General features: G+C 47.0%; 1 long non-coding RNA gene across 1 annotated transcript; it reads right to left on the bottom strand.

Annotated features, from left to right (window-relative positions):
- Nucleotides 1-209: 209 nt before the first annotated feature.
- Nucleotides 210-10395, bottom strand: LOC147000566 (uncharacterized). Its single transcript, XR_015045890.1, has 3 exons — nt 10314-10395; nt 488-558; nt 210-285 (listed from the first exon to the last, which is right to left on the bottom strand). It is a non-coding gene; the product is annotated as an uncharacterized LOC147000566 (long non-coding RNA).
- Nucleotides 10396-14548: the final 4153 nt, after the last annotated feature.

The following is a 14548-nucleotide window of genomic DNA, read 5'->3' as shown; positions in this document are numbered from 1 at the left end:
CAAACCATTCATTATTAATGGGACTGCACATTGCCTTAGTCTTCATCCCTAGATAGAGCAGTATTTAAATCACATGATTTAGCACAATTTGGGGAGTTTAGTTCTGTACATAAGTGGCTCTGTGTTTCTTGGAATAGAATGTGGGGTTTTGACTACTGGCCACCGTCAGCTCAATTCAGAAGATAAGAATCTTGGAAATTCTGAACCTTGCTCCATCCATCCAGTGACAAATTCAGAAGAAGATAGCTCAGCGGGTTAGGATGTTGCTTCCACTTCGACAAGAGGCTGTAAGTTCCAACAAGTTCAAGGCTCACCATTTGCATGTTAGCACTGGACACGTGTCAATATCACATGAGACAGATAATCTCAGACAATTTTTCATTTTTACCATTAATCTCTCTGCCCCCAAGTTTGGCTAGGACCATGGAATATACACAGAGAGAGAGAGTGACACACAGACAGAGACAGACACACACACATAACTCACCTCACGAATTCTTTATTTCAGGTAATTTCCATCTTATGTTCTCTCCAAAGCAACTGTTGGGTGCTCTGAACCTATGAACGTGAAAGAGGGGAACAAGTGGACAGTCAAAAGTAAAAATATGGGGTACATAATAAAATTACTAGTGGGTACTTTCCAAAATCAAAATATCCCACCCACAGCAGGAGATGGTTACTGAACAGGCTCCAAGTGTTCCTGGTGTTTTCAGATAAAGATCTCAAAGTCCCCAGAAATCTCACAAAACCTGGACACTTGTCTCCTTCTCCTGCCCCAGGCTAATCCCTGGCTTCATTCCATAGTCCAGTTAGCCACTGTGCCTCATAGATGTGACTGGTAAACCAGGCAGGCTTCCTATAACAGACAGAAAGACCACACTGAAGGCAAAAATTAAAGAAAGAAAAAAAAAATCCTAGCTCTGCTATGTCACTTGGGTGACCCCACACTTCCATGCTCCAATGCTTAGCATGAGGCTCAGACTAAGGCTTGGTCCAGAATAGCAGCCAAGCACAGGGCTGATAGCTAGCTCCTGCGCCTTTCTCCTTGGTGTCACACACAACCATAGCAAAAATCCTGCAACTGTTGGCACAACTCCACTTTAAAGGTGATTACAGGGCTGGGGCGGTGGCCAAATGAGTAAACCCCTTGGCTTGAAAATATGAAGACCAGAGTTCAGTCCCCAGAAGGTGCGTTGAAGATCACCCTCTACAGTGGTACACACTTGCAATCCCAGAGCTGGGGAGGTGGAGTGGGATAGATCCCTAAGGGCTACTTGGTGAGTTCCAGTGAGGTACCCTGTCTGGAGAAAAATGGCAACTTGAGAGCATTTGAGGAACAGAACAGCAGAGGTTGTCTTCTGACCTCTGCAAGATGGATGGATGGGTGGATGGGTGGGTGGGTGGCACAAGAGGAAGAGGAAGGGGAGAGAAGAGATTGATTCTGCCAAGAAGCTGCCATCATGGATACTTGCCCTGGCTTGTCCATGTCCAGTCCCCTGTGCATTTTGAGTCTCAGCTTTAGGCTATGATTGTCCTTCATTATCTTATAAAATCAGGCAGTGCTAATGGGTGTCACCCATAAATGAAATCGTCTACCCTGCGGCGGGTAACCTAGAAAGTGTTGGTTCTTCTCATTAGAAAAGCAGCACTTGCTTTACAACAGGACTAAAGGGTTTAAAATACAAAGAACCTGAGTTTACCTTCCTTGTCAGTTATGACTAGATACTGACACATATTCATCCTCTGAAGTCCAGAATATTTAAGTCTCAGCATCTTAGTGAAAGTTTCTGTTCTGTGTTGAACCAAAAGCCATGACCAAAAGCAAGTTGGGGAGGAAAGGGCTTATTTGTCTTACTTCCCCACATCACTGCTCATCATTGAAGGAAGTCAGGACAGGAACTCAAGCAGGGCTAGAATCTGCAGGCAGAAGCCGATGAAGATCCCATGGAGGGATACTGCCCACTGGCTTGCTCCTCATGGCTTGCTCAGCCTGCATGCTTATAGAACCTGGCACTACTACCCCAGTGTCAGCACCACCCACAGTGGGTTAGGTTCTCCCATGTCAATCATGAAGAAAACGCCCTCCAGGCTTTCCTACAGCCTAATCTTACAGAGGCAGTTTTTTGAATTAAGGTTCCCTTCCCTCAGATGACTCTAGCTTGGGTCAAGTTTACACAAAACTATCTAGCATACTCTGTGTGTGTCAGACTAGAAACTCTGTGGTTCTCAGAAAGCAGGTTTTGAGTCATACTCCCTTTCTGTTTCCTGTGCAAGTTTCATGGCCACTGTGGGACCTGGAGTCTGAGGTTAGCCGTTCCTCTTGCTTCCCTGGGGGATGGCTTTGCTTCCCTTCCATATCCACACTGGCCCTCCTTTGTGAACCCAGAGCTGGCCTTGAGCCGAAGGTCAACATAGACGTCCAAGTGTGGATTGAGTTGAACCAAGTCTATTAGAGCCCTATCCCACAGAACTTCAGAGGGATATTATTTGGAAACAATGTCATTACAGATTAAATTGGTTAATATAGAGTCACAACATGGGGAGAGAGGTGTCCTTCACCACGGTGAAGACTCAGAGCCAGAGAATACTGAAAGAAGACTGCGTCTCAGGGCTTTAATCCCTGCACTCAGGAGGCAGACTCAGACAGATCTTTTCGTATGAGTTCAAGGCCAGCCTGATCTATAGAGCAGGTTCCAGGACAGTCAAGGCCTCACCATGAAATCCTAAAGAAAATGGAGGTGGATATTGGAGTGATGCTGCCACATCTGGCCCTTAAATCTGTAGTTTCTAGGATGATCTGTGCCACCTGATTGGTAGGGCTATATCATAACAGGCCTGGGAAAGATGGCTAGCCCTGGTCCCTGGTGTCCTGTCAGCCACTGGGACCTGCTGGGATCACTGAGTGTGGATGCAGCCTAGGCAATGCCTTCTCTAGTTGTTTTTTCTCCTGTCCAGACCCTCTCAATCTCACCCCTCCATTCACAGCCTCTTCCCTGCCCCCCCCAATCACCACATAGGGCCAATATGTCCTTCACCATTCTGGTCTAACCCTATCAGAATGACCTCTTTCCCCTTGGAACTATGCCACTGCCCAGCTTTTTGCCCCTCTGGGGCTTCCATTACATGGCTGAGGAAATCCAAATCTGTGTGAGGCCTATGGAGCCCCGCAAGGCACAGGTCGTGCTGTCCTTTCTGGCTTCTTCTCGGGCCACTCTAACCAGCAGTACTGATTTAACAGGCCTTTCTCTTCTCAGAGGTCTCCAGCTCCCATTACAGTTAGGCCCCATCCCAAGAGCTCCTTCCTCAGAGACTTGCTCGCTGTTTTCCACTACACTCCCTGTTTGTGCCTCATGACATTTGTCACAACTCTGAGTCACATGTTTATTAGTGTGGGTTATCTGCTGTTGCTCTTTTATGCCTCTCTCTCACTCGCTATAGGCCCCATCTGAGCAGAAACAATATCTATTTGTCCTCCTGGTGCAGGCAGAGAGCAGAACAATGTTCTGGCTCCTAGGAGGTGCTCTGTAAATATTAGAGGAACGATCCAACCTCAATGCCTCTCTTTGTGGCACGATGAAGTATAGGGATGTGTTTGGCTCTAAAATAAACACAATTAGCCTGGGCTGGGCTCTTGGTCACTTCATACCAGGAGGGACGAGCAAGCTTGGCACTGTGAGGGAAAGCCACATCATTGACTGCCACCTCCGGGATCCGTGCTATTCATCTGAACATATCTTCTGATTTTTCTATAGCTTATAGGCAGATGCTGGCCATGAATTCCAGGTTTAGAATATTACCTAATGGTTCCTGAAGCTTTGAAATGCCTTTGCTGCTTGAGAAAGGCTTCGCTAAACCCAACATCAAAGTGAGAGAGGTCACAAAGACATCAGTATACTCCATGCACCAGCTGGCATCCGAGTGCACGTCCCCATGACTGACCACTGGGCCCATTCCCCTTGGAGGCAGAAGCCTCACAACACCACAGAAAACAGTGCTGAATTCAAAACCTGGTTAAGGGATGAAGCCATGTTCCTCTAGCGGGGACTTGATCTTGTCATTCACTGGGAATTACCACCAGGATTCTCTCCTTACTCAGTCACATGACCATTTTTGACCATGGCAACAGAAGCAAACGGCAACCCTACCCAGTTCTTGGAACCAGAGAACATCAGCCTGGTGCCATGAAGGCAATTTCAATCATCCTTTGGAAGTTAGACAGATTATTTGCTATTTTCACCAACTCTCTTCCCATCTAGTACACGTGAGTATTACACAGAAGCCAAGCAGGACTGAAGTCTGCCCCTGGTGGCAACAAATGCAACTTGTCTCTCCTGGCTTTTCTAGGCAGGAGAGCCAGAGGAAAACCAACTGGAAGCAGGAATGGGCTCATTTGTCATAAACACTGCTTGTCTCGTACCTTGGAATGACCACCAGGATTTAAGATACACACAGCACCCACTCAGTCCACTTGGCATTGTGGGCCACTGCTATGTCATCTATGTCAGCTACTGTGGGGAATTGCGGGCTGGTCTCCAGTTGAGCTGAGGTCTGAACCCTGAAAATGGTGATAATTCACCTTCATAGCACGGTAGACCTTCCCTCATGCTCCTGGAACTCTAACTCCTGCCTAAGTTACCACCCCCCAAAGTCCCCACAAGAGAAGCATGGCTATAAGTCATGTAGGCAATGGCCCAAGCTTCTGACCTTCAGGTTAAACTCCTTCCCAGTTACCTAGCAACAGTAAAGACCATAAAAAGAGCTGTTCAGCCCCTGCTTGCTCTCTTACCTCTTACTTGTCTCTCTTACTTCTTACCCCCTCACTCTCTCCCCCTCTCTCCTCTCTCTTTGTCTTCTCCTCTCCTCTCCTCTCTCCCTCTTACTCTCTTTCTCTCTAGCCTTTCCCCCCTCTCTTTCTACCTTCTCTCTTTCTCCCTGCCTTTCTATAATAAAGCTCTAAAACCATAGAATGTCTCTGCTCATCAAGGCCCACTGCGCTTGGAGGATGGGACAGGCTTTCTCCTAATGAGCCGTTTCTAATCTCCCATTAGAAGGCCTTCCTGTGCTCCAGTCAAGATCCGCTGCACTCATTCTCGCCAGTGTTGGGAACCTCTTCCCTCATCCCTCTCTCCCATAATCCTGGTGGCTTTAGCAAAGTAGCTCAGGGAATCCCAGGTAGGGATGTCCCTTGCTACCCGCTAAAGAGTGGGTCAGAGGCTTAGATGCTCACCCAGGGATGAGTGGAAGATAGATAACAGCCCTCCCATGCCTGACTGACCAGAGAATAGGTAAAACTCTGGCGGGGTGTGGGTCTCCCCTCCCCTTCCCCAGGGCATCCCCTGGGCCCCCCTTTTTTGGTCCCAACAAGCTACCACACTATACTTGCCTGTCAATGACAGACATTGATCCCCTTGAGAGGACCTCCGCAGCAACAAAGCCCTGACTTCACCAGCTGCCTCCACAGTCCCTTTCAACCCAGTCCCTCCATCTTTTTTGGTGCCTCAAATACTTCATGTATCTTATGGACAGCCACAATGTCCTAGGTCCCCATCTCTCACCAAGTCAGAGATTTTTAAATCCGACCATGTGGTCCCAGGTGCACTGTGACTGTGGCCAGCCAGGGGCTCATGGGGCTACATAGCAGAAGTTATTGAAGGAAAAGCACCTGCCCAGCGCTGTCCAAACCGTGAGCTCTGATCAAGTGACACACCTTTCAACAATGTCCTATTGTCTGTAGAGTTAGGGTTCCCAGATTAGGGGTATTGAAGTACTTCTTACATACCAGGAAAAGCTATGCACCAGAACCCAAACAGATGCTTGTACGACAGTGTTCATGATGGTGTGACTCGAAGCAACCATGTAGTAGAAACAGCCCAGTCTCCCTCATTAATAGCCGAATGAATACACAAACTGTGGTAAGTTCATACAAACAGACTGCTGTTAAGCCTTAAGAAGTAATGAAGAATTAACTCATGCTACAACCTGACCTAACAGTGACTCCAAGTAGAAAAAAGAAAGAGAGGGAGAGAGACAGAACAGACAGACAGAGACAGACAGACAAAGACAGAGAGATGATTTTTGCATGAGGTAGTGAGAACATCAAATTTTTAGAATAAAAAAGAACAATAGAAATGGTGATTTCCCAGGACAGTCACGCTCTGGGACACAGGGAGTCTCTCTTTAATGTGTAAGGTGTCAGTCTGGAACTTTGCTAAAGTCCCAGTGATGGATGGCAGTGAGGCTCACTCAGGAGGCAAAGCAATCCTAATGCTACTACCGTGCATCTGAAACAGCGGTAGGCTTCAGTCTGGGCCCTGATGACTTGTAAAACGCAGATGAAAGAAGAAATGTGGGTGGTAGTTTTCAACTTTATTACAAAATGCAAGAAGCCATTTAGTGTCTGCTAGTAATCATGATTATTTAAGAATACAATGAAGGGCCCGTGGGAGGGCTCCACGGGCAAAGGAGCTTGCCACCAAGCCTGACCACTTGAGTTCAGTCCCCAGGACTCACGATAGAAAATCAGTTTCCATGAATTGTTTTCTGCCCTCCACATGTGTGTACGGCACACGCACATTCATATACACATATACTCATGCAAAATAGGTAAGCCTGAGCATTTTATGTAAAGAAAAAATTAAAAGAATGCAATAGAAATATTGTTTCATTTGATTTAGATATGTGAGTTTTCAAAAGGCCAATAAATGTTCAGAATATAAATACTTACTAGGCAGTTTTAACACAGTGACTTAATCACTAATTTTCTTAACATTCTTTGACCCTAAGGACACCTTGTAAGCGCCTCTGGCCTAAGAGTGTTGTCAACCAACACACAAGAAGCTGGGGTCCCCCAAAACTCAAGCTGGAACCCCATCCACTCCCAAATCCACAGAAGAACATCAGCAAACCCAAACTGTAGGATGTGACACGGGACAAAGACAGCCTGGTCCTCAGGTGGATGACAGAGAAAGGGAGGGAGGGAGGGAGGGAGGGAGGGAGGGAGGGAGAGGGAGGGTGGGAGGAAGGAAGGAAGGAAGGAAGGAAGGAAGGAAGGAAGGAAGGAAGGAAGGAAGGAAGGAAGGGTGAGTGAGTGAGTTAAAAACTATATTAGCTCTTCAGACCAGAGACCTGGTCAGACCCTGCATTAACCCAACCTGTACCAAGTCAAAGGAGCATGGGGGGAACAGAGGAACTGACTAGATTCTGCTTTAGTTAGGAGGTTTCTGTGATATGGTGGTAACACTGCAGTCTTCTCTCTGAAACACACATTCAAATGTGTAGAGGGAAAAAATAGTACCAGGGCCTTGCTTCAAAACACAGAGGTTACACTGAGGATAACCCAGCTGTCTGTCGTGAAGCATACCTGGAAAAGCTGCTGTCTTCTTCACTCTAAATAGTTGATAATTTGCAATGAGATGCTCAATAGTTGACTGTAAGGCAGGCTTACATTGGATGGTTTCCAGAGTTTAGGCTAATGCAAGTGTCCTGAATACATTTTGTGCAGTCTAGGCTTCCCTATGATGTTCACTGAGTTCACTGTATTACAAGTATTTGGAGGCATATTTTTGTGAAAAAAAATTAAATTCTAAATTTTCCTTTCCCATCCCCAGCTACTGGAATGATGACTTTGAGACTAATTAGTTATTATTGAATACCAAGCTTTGGCTCATCCTGACTAGCTCATAACGTATTTAACCAACTCAAACTATTCCATGTCTACCACTTGGTTAGTTACCTCTCCTTAGTCCTGCCTGCTTCTTCCTTCATGTCTCGCCAGCTTCTCTCATTTATTCTCTCACTCATTCCCAGAATCCTCTCTTCCTCCCAGTGTCCCACCTCCTATTTCCTGCCTCAGCTCATTGGTCTTTGGCTTTTTTATTGACAGGTGTTGCTTATAAAAGATTCCCTCAGCCAGGCAGTGGTGGCGCACACCTTTAATCCCAGCACTTGGGAGGCAGAGGCAGGCGGATTTCTGAGTTCGAGGCCAGCCTGGTCTACAGAGTGAGTTCCAGGACAGCCAGGGCTACACAGAGAAACCCTGTCTCAAAAACAAAACAAAACAAAACAAAACAAAAACAATAACAAAAACAACAACAAAAAGATTTCCTCTACCCAGCTATGTCTAGGTTCCTGTCAGGTTGACAAAGACCAAGCAACACAGATGACCTATGGGGTCATAACCCCATTGCGAATCAAGGAGCACTTGACATCTAAGGAGGGAGAAAGAAGCTGCGATCAGAGAAGAAATGAAACAAACCTGGTCATGTGCTGCTTAATATAGCACCTGGGCCGTGGGTATATAGTGGCTCGAACTGTCCCTCACTCTGGGGTCCACAGCTCTCATCCCCTCAAAGTCCTTGCATGGTTCCTGTGCTCCAGGATGAAGGTCAAATAGAGACATGACTTGCTTCACACCTGAGTGGCACCACACTCTCCACTCATCCCTACAGTACACCCTCACCTTCCCAATACCCTCCCCTGTTCACCTGATCTGCTCTTCTGCATGCATGGGGCCATATGTTGTAGGTTCTTAATAAACATTTGTCAGACTAAGAAATGATGTCACGGGAGCTGCAGCAATCAATGGCTTGGCACTGAACAGTGCAGGCTACTCTTTCAGACGACTCATATTCAGTCCCCAGCCCAACCACCAATAACTCAAACTCCAGGGAATCTAACGCTTTCTTCTGGCCTCTGTGGATGTACACACACGTGTATGCACATACTCACAGACATACATGCAAGCAAACACAACAATAAAAAGAAATCGTTTAAAAAGATTAAAAAAATGGTTGACCAAAAGCTGAAATGTCATTATTGTTATTATTAATCATTCTCCTTGCTAACAGCTTTCTACCTATATAGATCCCATTACAAAGGATGTCTCCTCCTACCTGGGAGACAGGCTCCGAAAAAAACAGCTGTGAACAAGAAAAGGTCCAGTCTGAGGACTCAGTCAGGAAAGTGCTTGTCACGCAATCATGGCCATGTGATTTCAGTTGTTAGTACTCACAAAAAAGTCATATGTGATGCCATTTTCCTATCATGATCTAATCCCCAGTGCTGTGGACATGGGGACAGGAGGATGTGTGGCCTGCTGGCCAGCCAGAGTAGCTAAAGCCTTGAGCTCCAGGTCCATCCACAGATCTTGCCTCCAAAATGAAATGGAGATAGAGAATGATGGAGAAGGATGCCTGGTGTTGATCTCTGACCTCACATCTATGCACACTCACACACACTCACACGTAGACATACACATAGACACACACATACTCGCACACATACACACACTCACATACTTACACATACACACTCACACACAATCACACATACATTCTTACAATGCACTCTCACAATCATACTTACATTCTCTCTCTCTCTCTCTCTCTCACACACACACACACACACACACACACACACACACACACACTCGTACACACACATCAAAAGGTACCATGTTTGAACTACCTCCCTGGGCCAAAGTTGTTGACAACACTGAATTGAACCAACATTGCTGATCTCAGAAAAGCCCAAGCCTAAACAAACAGCATGTGGTAACTCTGGACTGTCAACTTGATGGACAATTGTGAGCATGTCTCCAGGGAGGTCTGAGAAGGGAGAGATGGCCTCCTGGATGGATGGTGGGCAGCTGACTGAGCCAGGGTCCCAGACTGAATCAAAAAGAGAAAGTAAGCTGAGCCCAGCCTTCACCCCACTCTGCTTCCTCATGCTAAATGCCTGCCATGTGACCAGCGCCTCCTGCTCTGCCTCTCCATGATGCTGGATTATACCTCAGACCAGGAGCCAGAATAAACCCTTCCTTCCTTAATGTGGTTTCTGTCAGGTGTTTTATGGCAGTGACAGCAACAAAAGTGCCATTCATTGCACAGGTCACGGGATGAGAGGAGCCTGGTCTGGTAACAGGTATTCTGACCCAAAGAAAGTCAGTTCTCAGAGGCCAGGCCCTTTCTAGCCCTGTGTGTCACCTCTTCTAGGACCTCTGTTTCCTGACCTGTTGCTTGTTAACCTTTTTCAAGACTGACATATTCTGGTCTCCCCCTGTTCCTGACGTTAATCAACCACCTTTAAATCTTCATGATGCCTTTATACCCGGTGTTGAACATGGCCGTGCCAAGCCTCACCTGCAGGACCACATTCTGAGGAAGGCCAGAGGATGCCTGGTGTTTAGTGTGTGGTATCTCCCTGTGGCTCTCTCAGAGGAAAAATAAAATCTCACCCAGAAGAAGCAGCCAACGTATAGTTAAGCCATTCACCCCAAACTAGGTGGCAGGTCCTTTCCATGGTCCTAGGTTCACCCGGGACTTGCTAGCTGAGTCACAGATATTTCTTGGAAGGCAGGTGCACACATACCCAAGCAGAGGGAAATATCCCATCGATAGACAGGGGGTGTTAAGCAGAGATCTGCGGGTGAGAAAAGACAGAGCTGAGTTCAAATCCTACCAGCACCAGTGTCTTAGAAGCAGAGCCACACAAGAGAGTTAGCTGGGCCCCATCCAGATCAATACTTGCCTGACACCAGCCTTAGGAGTTAGGGGTGAGCCTTTGCAGGTCTCTGTGGGCACTCTAAAGGAGTCTGATGATGCAACCTATGACCCTCACACTCGAGTAGCCTTAGCTTCCTCCAGGTTCCTTAGGCCTTAAACTGCTCTGTCCCAGAAGGATAGATAGACGTGGGGACAAGAATTTACATCCAGCACCAACATCCATGTGGTGTGCTGCTTCTCACTAAGATTTGGGGGCTGTACCGGAATGTCATCAAGTCACCTGCACGGGAACCTCACCTCCTCCTGGGACTATGAAATGGTGACAACGGCTGCCTCAAACCATAAAGTGTCCACAGGAAGCTCCTGAGGACCTTGAAAGCATGTGGGATACCTGTGACCCGCGCGCGCGCACACACACACACACCGAGGAGACCCTCATTGCTTAAGCCACCGTGGCTGTGTGCAGTCCCATGTAAGTCCCTATGCTGGTCAGCGATCACACTCGTAGTATTTCTTGGAATTTTTTAAATGTCAAAGGACCTAAAACCCATGTATTCCTGTTTTCTGGGCAAATTCCAACCCTCTAGAGTTGGTTTTTGTTTTTTTGTTTTTTAGGTTTTTTGGTTTTTTTTTTTTTTGGTGTTTTTTTTTTCTTTTTTAATAGAATGGTGCTTATCAGAGGGAAAACATCTGCTCCAGTTTCTTCAATCTCTAGTGTATCTAATCTGCCTTTGTAAAATAGGTATATCGCTAATGACTGAATTCCTGCCAAGGGAATGAAATGATTGTTTCAATCACTTATTCCTCTCATCGGCTTTGCCCTCTGAGGAACAATATCACACAACATAAGTATAATGGATGGGCCACACGTTTTTTCGTGTTTTGTTTTTTTGTTTGTTTGTTTGTTTCTTCTTGGTATCTTCCTAACTGGCCACCATCAGAGAGAGAGAGGTCCAGAATGGATGCGTTGTTTCCAGGGCCTCCACCTGAAGCACCACGCTGTGCGCTTGTGATTGTAAATCTCTTTTTGAGAACTGTCCTTCACCAAGGCCCCAACTGCCAACCCCTGGAGAAGCCTCAGTGGAGCGTGACCATGAAGGGATGCGGCCACCAGAGGGCGCCGCAGAGCAGCATGCCCGCCCCCTCCAAAGACTCCCAGCCGCGCCCTCCCAGCCCGGCTGTTTATTGTCAAGAAGGGTGTTTTTTCAAAACCGGCACAGGCAGAGGTGGTTTTCCTTCCACGTTTTCCCCTCTTATTGGTGGTTTTTTGTTTTTTGTTTTTTGTTTTTCTTTCTTTTTTAGCATTTAAGTGATAACTAAATAGGATCTGCTCCTGTTGTCTACACAAGTAAACAAAGATGGCAGTTAGAATTAGGGGTTTTGGTTTTTGTTTTGTTTTTTTTTTTAAGTGGAACCTGGACATTTAAGTGCAATGAGGAGGAGGTTAGCATTCGAATGGGAGAAACCCTATGCACTATGTTAACAGGAAAGAGTTCGAGGCCCAGCCAAGGGTAGGCCTCTGAATCCTACTGAGCCCTACCTAGTACCTGCCAAGCCAGAAGACTCGAATCAGGTCCAGCAGGCATACAACTTAGCTCCTACTGTCCTTTGGTCTCTCTCCCTCTGAAAAATAGCAAAGGGGTTTAAAATCTCATATTATAGCCTATTTATACCATATCTTTGGGGGGGGTGCATCTTACAGTGGGCGTAACATAATATGCCTCATTTTAACCCCAGTGGTGTTAAGTGTGTACAACAGTTAGCCACCACCCATCTCCATAACTTCACTCTCATCTCACGCTGAAACCGGGAAGCCAGAAAATGCTCCTGGTGACCTCCGTCTCCCTCTGTCCCAGCATGTCTACCCTAACCTCCCAGGAGTACAACAGTCCCGTACCTGTCCCTTTGCTGAGTGACGTCATCATTTATTAAAGCTGTTTTTCAAGGTGCAGTCACGCTGTAGCAAGATGTCAGAACTTCATTCCTTCCGTGGGTGAGTTCTATTCTAGCACATTCTTTCTGGCAGTTGGTAGCCAGAAGAATGCAGAAAGCAAACCGGAGAGGCCGCCCTGGCCCTTGCCTTTCAGTTGAAGACTCTAGGCTTTCCCACACAACACAGGGCAAGGAGTCACAGTCAGATCTTCCTGTTCACAGCCACAGCCCCCTCCCCTGCCTTGTGTGGAGTCCTTGGCTAACACTCCTCAAAACACTGGCATAGACAGGTGCACCTTTCTTGGCAGAACATCTAATCCACCCCTCCCCCACCAAGCACCTTGTGATCCCCAAACCTGAGACTCAAACTAGGGCATAAACCAAACCTGGAAGAGCCAGCTAGGGTGTGTGCGACTTGGATAACTACCCAGACCCTTTCCAAGGTCCTTACACAGACCAGACAAGCTAACATCCTTTGGTCTTTATAGCTCACTTTGCCCAGGGGTTCTAATTGGACCACAGGACTCAAACCTGGGCACTCAAAGAAAGATACAGTGGCTGTATTTCCTTCCAAGTTCTCTGCAATGGATATTCACAGAGGACCATGGTTTCTAAAAAAAGGTCAACTGGAAGGACTTGGGGTTCGCTCATGGCCCCATCCTGTTCTTGTTACTGAGACGATCTGACACTCTCTAAAAGCTTCTTATACATTGTATCCTTTTGGTTTGCATCTGCTCCGTGAGGGAATCAGGTTTTAAAGACACTCAGCTGAAACACCCCAGCCAGGACTCCAGCCCTTGTTCTGTGACCTCAGAGCCCACGTTTGCCACAGCCTGGCTAAATCACTCCACGTTCAATATTTCCCCCCTCTCACGGGCAGAAGCTGTAGAGGGATGTATTCTTCCAGCCACAGGGGGAGCTACCTTTGCTCTGCTCAGCAAACACTTCCTTTGTGCTCTCCAGACAGATGGTTTGAGAAATGACAAGAGGATACAGCCCGCTGGAACTCACATCCAAAAAATAACTGAGGGGCTAGGGAGGGGGTTGGTAAAGTTACAAACATGAAGTTGTTCCAAGTTCAAGACCCAGCATCTACATTAAAAAGCCAGGCAGAGTGGTACACCCTTGTAACCATGGCACTGGGGTGGGGGATGGCTTGGACAACCACCTGGGGGGGGGGGGGGTCCCTGGAGCCCACTGGCCAACTTGCCTGCTTAATCACTGAGTTCCAGGCCTGTGAAAGAACCTGTCTGTGAGCGCCTGTCTCGCCAGCAAGAAAGACACCACAATAGGATCCTTCTGCACACGTTTATTGGGCTGTGCATTGACTGTGTAGGCGAAAGACCCCGAGCCCTGGGCCTCTCACTCTTATATACTATCAGTTCTCATCCACGCACAGCAGGCCACATCACCTCACCAGGTACGCAGCTTCAGCTAATCAGGGCAGCAGGGGCATATCTCTACCAAAATGGCTTCGCCAGTAACCTGGTACACCTGCGCAGCTCTCATGATGTTTGTGGCTTATATGAGGAAGTCAGGTGCAAGTCATACGACTTAGCTGCAGTCCCTGGTGCCTTTGGGACTGCCGCCACACCCGCTCCCCACACCTGTCTCAAAAAAATCAAGTTGAAGAGCCCCTGAGAAACCACACTGTGGCTGACCTCTGATCTCCAAAAGTATGCAAACCTACACACACATACACACACACACACACACACACACACATTAAAAACTATTAGTGGTGGTGTAATCAAGTTATATCTCGGACTTGCTGGACTTAGATTTTGGAATAAGCTGAGATTTGGCTATATAGCTGTTTTCCGGTATGCTCTGAAAGAACTGTTTGTGAGATATCATTCAGGTGGACTATCACTCACCTGCATTCTTAGTAACATGTTAAGACCAAACATCTCCACACTTGCCTCAGTGCTGCTGAGACATCTGACGTTCCAAGAGATCTTGTCCCTTGTTCCAGTAACTTTAACTGTGGATTGGGGATATTACCTGGGGAAGGAAGGGAGCAGTCAAGACTCTAGCCATAATGTGTTTTACAAACACATGGAGTGTTTGCAGAAACTATCTTTACCCTGGAACCACTGTGGGGAACACAACAG

Source organism: Mus caroli, unplaced genomic scaffold (assembly GCF_978045245.1).
Source record: "Mus caroli unplaced genomic scaffold, Mus_caroli_1 scaffold_18, whole genome shotgun sequence".
Taxonomy (NCBI): Eukaryota; Metazoa; Chordata; class Mammalia; order Rodentia; family Muridae; genus Mus; species Mus caroli.
The sequence above is the reverse complement of the archived record's forward strand: the minus strand, read 5'-3'. Positions and strand labels throughout refer to the sequence as shown.